Genomic DNA, 12,947 nt, shown 5'->3' on the forward strand with positions numbered 1-12,947 from the left:
TCAGGGCAAACAAAGTCGCCTAGGCACCAGTACTGGACACACAATTCACTTTTTCCGATGACTGCCAAAAGTAAAAACAAAGAGAGGACACACCTCAATTACTCTCAAAATCGCCCTTCGTATAAAAAATCTTATGAAACACTGATCTTAAGATTTAGAGTTTGTATTTACCCTAAGAGAGCCACTGTTCCACGTACCAGCTCTGTCTGTTTAGGTCACACAAGAGGCTCCACCTGTGAGTCCTCTCGGTGGATTGCACATTCAGCTGTAATGTCAATCTATGAAGCAATACATATATTATTTAAAAACCAGAGTGTAGTATTCAGGAAGATTTTCACAATATTTTTGGGCCCTGAGAGTTCCCTTTTTACACAAGAGTCCCTTTTATCTATATAGGGCCGTGATGGTACCTCCCCTAAATCTATATTTATCACGCACCATCACGCAATGCCAACCGACTGTCCAAAGTCTTTATAATTGCACATTTATAGCCAGTCGTCGATTATCAAACTGAGCCTCTCGCGCTCGTCATTACTTAAAAAAAAAGATAAAACACATTTTTTGCTTATCAATTGTCCAGAAGCGATACCTCATGTTCGTCATTACGTTTAGAACACAAGTACGTCTTCAGCATGTCATTGCTTGACAATATCCTCTCGCATTCATCTCGCCGATATGGGCGGGTTGGTGGTTGTGATGAATTCTAGTGACTATGATGCTGAAGTGACCAGATTGTTGGAGATGCGTAATAATTACCATCCACTTAATCATGACCCGGTTAATGAATTACAGAAGATCATTCGAGAGATGGTAGGAAACGCTAAAGAATGTAGATGGATAACAGCGAGGGAAGCAGAGTTCCTTATCAATGAGAAACCTAGGACCCCCGCTTTCTATATTCTTCCAAAGATTCATAAGCCCCAACGAGCTCCCCCCGGCCGACCGATTGTATCGGGTATCCAATCGATCTTGGAACCTCTGTCACAATTTGCCAATTTCTTTCTCAGAGAATCTGTAATAAATCAACAGTCTTTTATTAAAGACACTACGGAGGTCCTAAACATTTTGGAAGGCTTACAGTTCGATCCCGGGTGTGAACTGCTGGTCACAGTTGACATCGAATCACTTTACACCTGCATACCCCAGGATGCTACGCTGGTGGTGGCAGCACGAGCCCTGGGGGAGCAAGAGTGGTTCTATGATGCACCACAGTCCTTTGTACTGCAATGTATTGAGCTTGCTTTGACCCGAAATTATTTCAGCTATAAAGACAAGCTGTACCTGCAGACCACAGGAACATCTATGGGCGCTACTATGGCACCCAGTCAGGCCTGCATTTATGTAGGCCAGTTTGAAGGGCACATCGTCTATTAGCAGTCCAACCCTTCCAGAGGTACTTGCGCCTCTGGAAGCGATATATAGACGATGTGCTCTGTATCTGGTCTGGTGGACCCCCCCTCCCTTCCCCCGTCCTGTGTCTCAGTCCGGGCTGCTGCAGTGAAACTCGAGCTGCTGGGGGCTCAGCTGGGCAGTGTCTGGAGTCTTATCTCCAGCACTCCCGTGTTTTTCACAGGTCTTTAAAGACCATTTGCAAATTTACATGCCTTTGCAAACTGGTTACAGAGGCTTAGGTTTTTTCCCTGGTTCTAGCACCCCCTGGGTCCCCACTCAGCCTATTCCTTACATTTGTATTTTACATTTACTGCTGTAGTGTGAGAATGCATTTCATGGAAAGGAATATAAAGTAGGCTTGCCAAAACAAAAATGCCTGCCGTGTTTTGTTTAAAGAGCCTGCAAAGATCTCCTCTTGGCACTAAATAGACTTAGAAATAAAAAAGTATGTATGCATTTGTTATATGACTTTTCTGTCTTTGTTCTCTTTAATTATCAGTCATGGATCATTGAGGCACCCCTAGAACACAATTAAAAGTGCTTTCTATTTATATTTGCTATTTGAAGTATGCACAGATAAGTGCTGAAAATACAGCTTTAGGTGACTGCTTTTTCTGTACCGACTGGGCCATCAAAATAATCTGTTGGCAACCCTAACCATAGGACTGGAAGTTTGTTGCAGGATCAGCACATTATTTATTTCCTTCGCCCTCGATTAATGCCGCAATAGTTTAACTTAGATCTTAAACTCTACGCCGCCGTCAATAACATGCCGAGTTTCTTCATGGGTCTGGGAATGCACCCTGCATTCAGACAACTCATTCTCGCCCTTCACTTTCACGCTCACCCTGCACGCACAGCGATCACAATGCACTCACACTGATCACCAGGCACTCTCATCATTCACCCGCTCACCCAGCACTCACAGTGATCACGCTGCTCTCACAATGCACTTGTGCTGTTCACCTTGTATCTCACTCTGCAGTCTCACGAGCACACTACCCACCCTGCACTCATGTGACACTTCACTCACCTGTCCCCCTCACTACTCAATATGCAACTCACTCAAACAAGCCCATCAGTAATCATTCATTCCATTCTGAACTTGCATCCGCACCCAAATTCATATGCCACCTCACTCACCCTGCAGTCACTCCTCTTGTCATACTCTCACACTGTTGCATCGCTCACCGTGCACTCACATGGGCACTCTTGCCACCCACACAGTGCAGAGGGTTAATGTGCCTGCTACAAAGAATATGTACCATGCAGATCACAGAAATGAGTGTGAGTAAACTATGAGTAGCGCTATAAAAATGTTTATGATTGTCAGAAAGGTGCTATAGAGAGATGAGGTGCATTGTTGGTAAGTGGTAATGAGGGGATTCATGGAAAAGAAGGAAACGGGGGAGGGGCACCAAAAAAGACTATTGCACCGTGTGCAACCAGTGTTGGGGCCAGCCCTGGCTGGGGAGTGTTAGCTCCCCCCCCCCCAAAGTTCTGGTCTAGTGACTCCCCTGCTTCTGCCTATTATTATTTACATTTGTAGCGTGCTACTGTTACGAAAAGATGTCCTGAGGCTAATAACCATCTACTGCCTGAAGGCAAATGAGAAACACACAGAAGGAGAACCAGCCAAATGGGGTAACCTACAGAGCATTGAGAAAGGTTTTTATATCTTCCTAACCTAGAGCAAAGAGAAAGCTTTTTATATTTTCCTAAAGGATAATAGATTCTTGGTGGAGCGAAGCAAAGGAGGGTGCATGTTCCATAACTGCGCGGCCTGCATCAAAACAGCGAGTCAAACAACTCATGCCTTCTTGAATTAGGGAACAATAAGCAGAGTGGCACATGCCAAGAGGAGCATACGGGTCCGACCCGTATGCTTGGTGAGGAGAGATGAGAGTATGAGAGAGGACAGCAAGGGAGTTAGAGAATTTGATTGAAGAGGTCAGGGATGAGGAGAAATGTGAATTGCCGAAGAGAAGTGTGGACACGCAAGAAGTGAGTGTGAGCCAAAGGTGAGGGCTTCTGTTAGAACAAAGGGGAGATGTGAAAGAGGAATGGGGGACTGGAGAGGTGTAAGATACAAATAGACAAAAATTTGAATGGAGAAACGAGGTGAATGAGAAGTGCTGAGGGGCACCGGAAGTGACAGGGCCAGAGAGGCCATGACATAAATGTGAGAGACTGTTGGAGATGAGGGCAGTGAAAAAAAACAGAATGGCAAGAGGTGATTAAAGGTGAAGTGAGAGGTTGAATGGGGAGAATTCAGAAGTTGTAAAAAGGGGTGAAAGAAAATGGCCTGCAAAGTGAGAGAGGGATCCTGGATTAGGAGAGGAGAGAGGGATGGAAGGGAGGGGGTGAGAGGAAAGCTGCATGGGTAAACTGTTTAACTCTGCACAAAACTGCCAGGGTTTTAAGAGACCCCTGCTTCTCCCGGGCAGGGCCAGGTGCGCTTCTAATGTGGCAGCACGTATTGCTGCAGAGTGGAAGGCCCTTCACAAAGGTTGACTTGAAATCTTTCTGATGATAATTGCTGTATTTTGGCTATAAATGGGTACCGATTGGGTGAAATCTTTCCTCGGTGTTACTGTGTGTAAAAAATGTCAAAATAATGAAGCAATGCTATCCCAAAATACGCTGCATCACATAACCTCATTTACATTTTCATCCCACACAATTTAGTCAACAGGTTTAGAAATTGTTGTCAGGAGGGTGTCCTTACGCCTCAAAATGTTGACAGGGGGGTCTCAGCATCCAAAAGCTTGAAGACCTCTGCTCTAGGGGTTCCTTAATTGGCTGAACCAGCAAGACCCCTGCAAAAACAACAATTGATGGACAGAATACAGAACAATGTCATACATTCACCCCATTACAGAGATCTGGGCCTAAATCCATCGTTTTTTTGCTCACCATGCCATTCCAGTTTGAACCCAGCCATATGCAAATCAGTCTTGACCCTGTGCCTCATGGGAACAGTCCAGCCCGAACTGCCAAGCCAGGTCTTCCCTGGACTGGAAACAAGCATCCTAGGACCGGTTTCGGGGTTTCACCCCTCTTCAGCCAGGATAGCTTGATTCCAGTGGCATGGAGAGCACGGGACTCACGTCTGAGCATACCCGTCCCACTCGGGGTGACAAATGCAAAAACAACAATTGATGGACAGAATGCAGAACAATGTCATACATTCACCCCAGTACAGAGATCTGGGCCTAAATCCATCGTTTTTTTGCTCACCATGCCATTCCAATTTGAACCCAGCCATATGCAAATCAGTCTTGACCCTGTGCCTCATGGGAACAGTCCAGCCCGAACTGCCAAGCCAGGTCTTCCCTGGACTGGAAACAAGCATCCTAGGACCGGTTTCGGGGTTTCACCCCTCTTCAGCCAGGATAGCTTGATTCCAGTGGCATGGAGAGCACGGGACTCACGTCTGAGCATACCCGTCCCACTCGGGGTGACAAATGCAAAAACAACAATTGATGGACAGAATGCAGAACAATGTCATACATTCACCCCAGTACAGAGATCTGGGCCTAAATCCATCGTTTTTTTGCTCACCATGCCATTCCAGTTTGAACCCAGCCATATGCAAATCAGTCTTGACCCTGTGCCTCATGGGAACAGTCCAGCCCGAACTGCCAAGCCAGGTCCTCCCTGGACTGGAAACAAGCATCCTAGGACCGGTTTCGGGGTTTCACCCCTCTTCAGCCAGGATAGCTTGATTCCAGTGGCATGGAGAGCACGGGACTCACGTCTGAGCATACCCGTCCCACTCGAGGTGACAAATGCAAAAACAACAATTGATGGACAGAATGCAGAACAATGTCATACATTCACCCCAGTACAGAGATCTGGGCCTAAATCCATCGTTTTTTTGCTCACCATGCCATTCCAGTTTGAACCCAGCCATATGCAAATCAGTCTTGACCCTGTGCCTCATGGGAACAGTCCAGCCCGAACTGCCAAGCCAGGTCCTCCCTGGACTGGAAACAAGCATCCTAGGACCGGTTTCGGGGTTTCACCCCTCTTCAGCCAGGATAGCTTGATTCCAGTGGCATGGAGAGCACGGGACTTGAGGTTTACATGGACATACAGTAGCCAAAAAGCGGTATACTTGGATTTGGACACTGAGGCGAATGGGGAGCCATTGTGCACTCGTGTCCATCAAAAGCCTACAGACAGAAACTCTCTTTTGCTGTATGAATCACACCATCCTAGAGCATTGAGGGACAATCTGCCGGTGGGCCAGTTTCTGCGATACCGCAGGAACTGCTCCACCACTGCCACATACCTGGAGCAATCAGAGGAGCTGAGTGAAAAACTTAGGGAGAGGAATTATCCTCAAAAAGTAATCAGACAGGCTAAGAAAAGGGCTTTGAATACTCCACGCAGTGTTCTGTTGGAGAAAAATGAAAGATCTAAAGATGAGTGTGTCCCAGTGGTGATGACTTTCGATCCTTTGGCAACCCGGATTAGACAATCAATATGTAAGCATTGGTCGTGGTTGTCTACTAATGATTTTAAGATGCCCCCACCAAGGTTTGCCTTTAAAAGGTCGAGAAATCTCAAGGACAAATTAGTCCATACTCAGACGAGACCCACACAGAACTTGAATGACTCCACTGTCCCCCATGGACACTATCCCTGCGGGACATGTTCGGTTTCTGGCCTCACCAAGAAAACTCTGAATATAACATTAAACTCTGGGAAAATGTGTTTTTTTGACACGATTCAGCAATTGCAACACCATGAACGTGGTCTACAGGTTGACATGCCAGTGCGGTCTCCATTACATAGGGCTTACCACTAGAAAAATTAAGATCAGGATACAGGAACATTTGAGTACGATTAGAACAGGAAAGCTGACTACCAAACTAGTACAACACTGTTATGAGCAGAAACACACTTTCACTTGTGTGGTACTAGAAAAAGTAGTTGGAGACCACAGAATATTGATGGAGTTCTGGCCTCAAAGGAGGCCCGTTGGATTTTCCAGGAGAAGAGCGATCAGATAGGGCTCAATGACTTTATAGAATGGAATAAAGTCAGATAACATTTTCCACTCTAGATCTCTATGGTGTTCCTGAGTGCAGTTTGTCACCCTTATTAAGCTAGTACTTAATTGTATATATGTAAGGAATGTGACGAAGGGTTTGTTTCCCTACACCCTCTAAGCAAAGAGAACTAATGTGCCTTTAGTACTGTACAGAATGAGAAGGAGCACAAAGACATTCTAATAGCAGAGTATATGGAAATTTTCCCCTTTCGAGGTCTATTTCTGTAGACAGGATATGCACACACATATTGATTGCTTCTGAAATTAATGGCAGTGAAGAAATCGGATTTGTCTATGAATGAGTACTTTGAGAATGATGCCCTGCTGTTTGAGAATAATGGGCAGTCTTTATGAACAAAGATGTTATTTGCCAGAGCGTTTAAAGATCGATAAAAAGGTTCTAAATAAACACTTTCATGAGTAGTTATACTACTCTTTGGAATTATGCACAAAAAACATTATTTTCAATAAGGCACTCGTAATATTCTATGGTCTTATATTGGAATTATAGAAATATCGTTTTTAGGCCCCTTTCAAAGATGGCGTCGCCTCTGCGTCGTCTCCCCACGTGACCGGACCGCCCTCGGAAGTTCAAATACGAGGCGCCCGGTCGGGAGTAGACACGCTCCATGAGGCCCCGGGCGGTAAGGTGTACGGGAGAGTTAGCACGAGGTTACAGGCTAATGTAAGATGTGTTTTCCTGACAAGTGGGGGGTATGACACTATTTTTACATTATGTGTGTGTTGGTTTTTATACAAGTTAAAAACAACGAGGAGAGATGAATGCGAGAGGATATTGTCAAGCAGTGACATGCTGAAGACGTACTTGTGTTCTCAACATAATGACGAACATGAGGTATCGCTTCTGGACAATTGATAAGCAAAAAATGTGTTTTATCTTTTTTTTTTTAAATAATGACGAGCGCGAGAGGCTCAGTTTGATAATTGACGACTGGCTATAAATGTGCAATTATAAACACTTTGGACAGTCGGTTGGCATTGCGTGATGGATATAGATTTAGGGGAGGTACCATCACGGCCCTATATAGATGAAAGGGACCCTTGTGTAAAAAGAGAACTCTCAGGGCCCAAAAATATGGTGAAAATCTTCCTGAATACTACACTCTGGTTTTTAAATAATATATGTATTGCTTCATAGATTGACATCACAGCTGAATGTGCAATCCACCAAGAGGACTTACAGGTGGAGCCTCTTGTGTGACCTAAACAGACAGAGCTGGTACGTGGAACAGTGGCTCTCTTAGGGTAAATACAAACTAAAAATCTTAAGATAAGTGTTTTATAAGATTTTTTATACGAAGGGCAATTTTGAGAGTAATTGAGGTGTGTCCTCTCTTTGTTTTTACTTTTGGCAGTCATCGGAAAAAGTGAATTGTGTGTCCAGTACTGGTGCCTAGGCGACTTTGTTTGCCCTGAAGAATTTGCTCTAAAATTAATGTAGCAATGAAACATGTTGGCGCAGTAAGAAACAGTCTGCATGATAAGCAACCGCTTTTAATTTGAATGAGTGCACAGTTGTATAATAAGGTTGGTTCTGAGTAATGTGCACTTCTTTCAATTTTAACTACACAGGGTCGCATCGTGGGATGTGATCTCTTCACTTCACAGCACCTATTCTATACTCTTTTCTTTTGATTTGACACCCCATTTATTTTCCGAGACAAGATGGCTACCAATGATGATAAAAGTGGGCATAACTGGTGAGTACCAAGCAGTGAGCTCGTTTGGTGGTGCGCACGTGAGGGGTCATCTTGTCTCTTCACAATTTTTTAGTGCATTCTCTTGGACTCTTCTGAATCTTTCTGCACTTTTTACAATTCCTTTTGTATGGTGATATTAAAAAAAAAAGTGAGTGCAATCTGTAAAAACAGTTTTAGTTTCAAATGAAGGCATAAGAATGGTTGGTGACTACCTCATTATGGAGAGGAGTATATGGCATTTACATTTTATGAATCCTCACCACCGTTTGAAATTGTTTGTTTAAAAAAAAGGTGCCTTGTAAACCAGGTCTCTATGTTTTTCGATTGACTTCTCTATACCACCCAATACATTTCTTTCTCTGTCGCACCTTTCTGTCTCATGTCTCATTCCTTTACCTAAACACTCCCTTTTTACCTGTCTATTTATACATGGCTATGTACCTACCACAGTATTGCTCTACCTTTAAACTCTCTCTGTATGTCACACCTCTCTTTCAATAAACCTCAGTGCCCCACAGCACTTACCGTTCATGACCTCAACTTGCCACCTCTCTCCGATCCTACCTCTAGATCTCAAGCTCTCGGTCAGCTCTCTGCCCCTCTCTTCTCCTCAAGTGCCCCTCTCTCTCTCTCTACTTTCTCTTCTTTCTGCATCTTGGTGCTCTGTTTGCATCTCATCCCCCATTTCTCTTCCATTTACTTCACCTACCTCTTAATTTTATCTCTTTATCTTACCCTTTCTATCATTTTTGCCATCTATACCTTACCTTTCTCTACCTCTCGCATGCCTCTTTCTACCTCACCATTCTCTCTTTCATTTCTCTCTCTGCCTCACAATTCACTGCCTCATCTCTCTCTTCCCCACCTCTCACACACTATCTAGCCTCTCAATTTACCTCACCTATTGGCCTTCTATGTCTCTCTTTTTATTGATGTACTCTTTCCCTCACCTTTCCCATTATTTTATTTATTTCTCTCTACAATGCTCTCTCTACCTCTTCCACTCCATTTATCATTCCCTTTGCTTTCATCTCTCTTTCTATCTCCTTCACTGTTTCCGTTCACTCTCTGCTTCCAATGTCTTGCTTGTTTAATACATCTGTCCTACCTCTGTCTCTCTCTCCCTATTTCACCATTCTCTACTTCTCCCTCATCCTTCCACTGTATTAGCCTCATCTACCTCATCTGCACCTCTTTACTCTCTACTTCTCATATATTTCTATTTTTCATCCCACCGGCTCTACCTGCCTCTCTGCCTCGCTACTTTGTTTACCTGACCTGTCATTCCGTGCTTCACCTTTCTATTTGTGCTATCTAATTATAACTCACCTCTCTTCCTATCTTATTTCTCTCTAGACCTTGCCTCTCGGGTTGGCACCTTTCTTACCAGCCTACATTTAAAACTGCATGCCAGGGCTCTAAAACAAGCATTGGCATAGCCAATAGGTCTAGCCTTTGGGACCTTAGAAGTTTTTAGCCATGCAACAGTTGATGTTATTGCACCAAGGATATTGTGCTGCATAACTAAATACTTATAAGGTCCCAAAAGCGAGACCTATTGGCTATGTCAATACTAGTTGTAATTTGGAACAGTTGCCAACAAGAATAGAGGTATATATTTGGTTCATCTCTGCCAGGCTTTCTGCTCTGACGTGGAGGCAAATGGAATTGAACAGGCTACAGGAGGTTGAAAGTCTATTCCATACCCTATGCCAGACATCTAGTAAACAAAAAGGGGGTTCCTCTGGGAAGCTACCCGGGGTTGCTTTCCGAAGCAGGCCACATACACAAGGACTCAACCTCATGTAGGGACTAATACAATTTCCTCTTCCTCTCATACATTTGGTAGATAAACGAGGTTCTGTGTGACAGCGATCGAAGCAAGCCCCAACTGTGGTTCAGAAAACATTTGTTAGGATTATAGTGAATGAGCCTAATGTTTATATAAGGGAAATATACAAAGTAAATCTCCAGAAGCTGGGAGTTCCGTAACATGGAACTATAGGTCTGTGTAACAGAAGGACTGGATTGCAGAACAAATCAATATCTGAGTTTATTCATGTCCTAACCACTGTTCCACTGTCCCAGTAAAAAACAGCACCAGATGGAAAGATTACTTCTCCTGAAAAAGCCTCCTTAAAGTGAAGCAAAGTAAAAAGTAGTGTAGTAGAAATGTTGCCGTCTGTAAGAACTACTTTGCGAGTAAAATGCAGTGCAATGTGCAGAGATTCTCGTTTAAATAAGACCCCTCAGAGTGTTGGTAATAATTGGTGCAATTCATAAACGATTCCACAGTAAATGTCATTTGTAGTGCGAGTAAAAAGCAGTGTACAGATACTCTCTACTCTAAACACTTCTCTTAGTGTGAGTAAACATCAGTGCACCTTACAGATCTATAAGCACCCCTTATAATGTAGTAAAAACAGGGCTTTGTACTGAGATTTCCTCTTTCGTAAAAAACCCTCACTGTGTTGTAAAAAGGCAGTGCAGTGTGCATAGTTTTCCTCTGGAAACCTCCCTGATAGTCAATGCATTGTACACAGATGTCCTCCTATTACTGCCCATAACAGTACAGGTAAGAGCAGTGCAGTGTTTACAGATTCTCTCAGTAAAGGCACCTGATAGTGCCAGTGGACAGCAGTGCAGAGTGTACAGATGTACTCTTTTGTATACACCCCTCATTTTGTTGTAAAAATAGATTTTCTCCTGTAGATTTAAACGCTGCTTCTAGTTCAGTTAAAAAGTAGCAAGGTGAAAAATTCCTCTTCTGTAAATGCCTCTGGTAATGCAGTAATCGGCAGTGCAGAGTACAGAGATTAACTCTTTTCTAACCACCCCTCATTCTGTTGAAAAATAGGTTTCCTCCTGCAGCTGTAAACACCACTTCCAGTGCAGTTAGAAAATAGTGCGGTGTACAGATGTCCTCTTCTGCAAACGCCCCTCGTAATGTAGTGAAGAACAATGCAATGTGCACAGATCATCTCTTTTGAAAATACCACACATAGTCACATAGTGTAATAAAAAGCAGTGCAGTGTGGATGGATTTTTAACAGTGAAGAGTAAAGAGCAGTGCAGCCAGATTTTCTCCTCTTTAACAACCCCTCAAAGTGTAGTAAAAAGTAATTCAGTTTGCACACTACAGATGTACTCTAAGCACCCTTCGCGGAATAGTCAAAGGTAGAGGAGTCTACACAGATTTCATCTTTTATTTAAAATCCCCATTATAATGCAGTAGAAAGCAGTGCAGTGTGCACACATTTCCTTTCCTTTCAACAGCCATCATAGAGTAGGAAACCCACTGCAAAACACTGATTTTCTCTGAAAAACGATTCGCAGAGATTAGTAGAAAGCAGTGCACACATTTCTCACAAAGTAGTAAAAAGCAATGCCATTTTCACAGATTTCTTCCTCTGTCAATGTCTCACAAAGTGTAGTAAAAATCCGCAGTGTGTACAAATTTCGAGCAGTGCAGTTTGCACAGATTCCCCAGTGTAGTGGCACAGAATTCTCATACTGCAGTAAGATGCAGTGCATAGATTCCTCATAGTGGTAATAAAAAGTGCAGCGTGCCCATATTCCTCATAGTGCAATACGATGCAGTGCAGTGTGCAGATTCCTCATGATGCAGTGCATTGTGCACACATTTCTCCAAGTGTAGTAAACAGCAGTGCAGTGGACAGAAGAGCCTAGGTCAGTCGGCTCCTGGCAGGGATTTCCTCCAGGATTATTCAGTCTATTTCTACAAATACAGCATATGGTGCTGACAATCTCCTACCTGAGCAGAAACCGTGCAAATATTTCCAGGCTCTCTCCTCCTCCTGGGGCTGGGGTGGGCCAGGTGCACATTTGGGGTTTTCAGCCAGGGGGGCGGGGGTGGGGGATGGGTTCTAGATAAAGATAACTGCACAGACAAACAGGGACCCTTCCTCCTCTACAACAGCCCGGACACGGAGTGATAGGCCGGAAGTGATATCAACCGTTACTGCTGATGCTGCCTCTGCCGTCTTTGACCCGGAGGAGGAAACCCTTCTCCCGTTCTTAAACTGTGCTCAGGATTTCAGCAGCATGGGAGGCGCGCCCTCTAGTGGCCGCTGATAGAACCTCTGTCTCCAGAAGTGAATACGTTTCTGTAGTATCCTCAGGTCATGTTAATAAACAGCGTCTACTTGTACATCCTGCACACGTGGGGCCAGCCCACTACAGTTTCACACAAATACGCATTTTGTGGCAAGAAAGACCTGGGATTTTAGATGTTTTTAAGATTCACACAGTCCTAGTATACGGTCTAACGAATGTGGGTTCTTCCTGGGGTAAAACAAATAGTCAACAATCCTACATCGTGCATTCTTCTAACTCCACACACTGTGCACCCTAAACTTCTCATCAAGGCACATTTTGCAGCTTTGTGGATTTCCATTCCTTCGTGTTGATTGTCCTGCCCCCCCTGGTGTGTGACTGCTGCTGTATTATCATCTTCACTTCACACGAGCATCTTCCAAACACTGATGTAGAGGACTGACGTGTATTTAGAAAAAAGTGACAACTGGAACATAATGACGGTTTGCATTTCATTAAATACACATAAGTCAGATCTAGTGAATACATCAGACACTCTACTCTCATCCTTCACCGCCATGTTGTGTCGCAGACATGATGCTGCGAGCTAGAGATGTGGATTGAACAGATCTTACTGTATTTGCTGTTCCTCGACGTCTTTCTAACTTTAATACTTCTTCTTTGAGTCGTATCTCCCTCACAAAGCATTGTATGAA

General features: G+C 43.9%; 1 protein-coding gene across 1 annotated transcript in view; it reads right to left on the bottom strand.

Annotated features, from left to right (window-relative positions):
* LOC146847658 (uncharacterized) overlaps positions 1–12,127 on the bottom strand; it is a 30,037-nt gene extending 17,910 nt beyond the window's left edge. The window contains exon 1 of the mRNA XM_085651787.1: positions 11,951–12,127. The gene's annotated coding sequence lies outside the window, so the exon portion shown is untranslated. The remainder of the gene's footprint in view (positions 1–11,950) is intronic.
* Between the last annotated feature and the right edge of the window lie 820 nt (positions 12,128–12,947).

Source organism: Triturus cristatus, chromosome 4_1, assembly GCF_964204655.1.
Source record: "Triturus cristatus chromosome 4_1, aTriCri1.1, whole genome shotgun sequence".
NCBI lineage: Eukaryota > Metazoa > Chordata > Amphibia > Caudata > Salamandridae > Triturus > Triturus cristatus.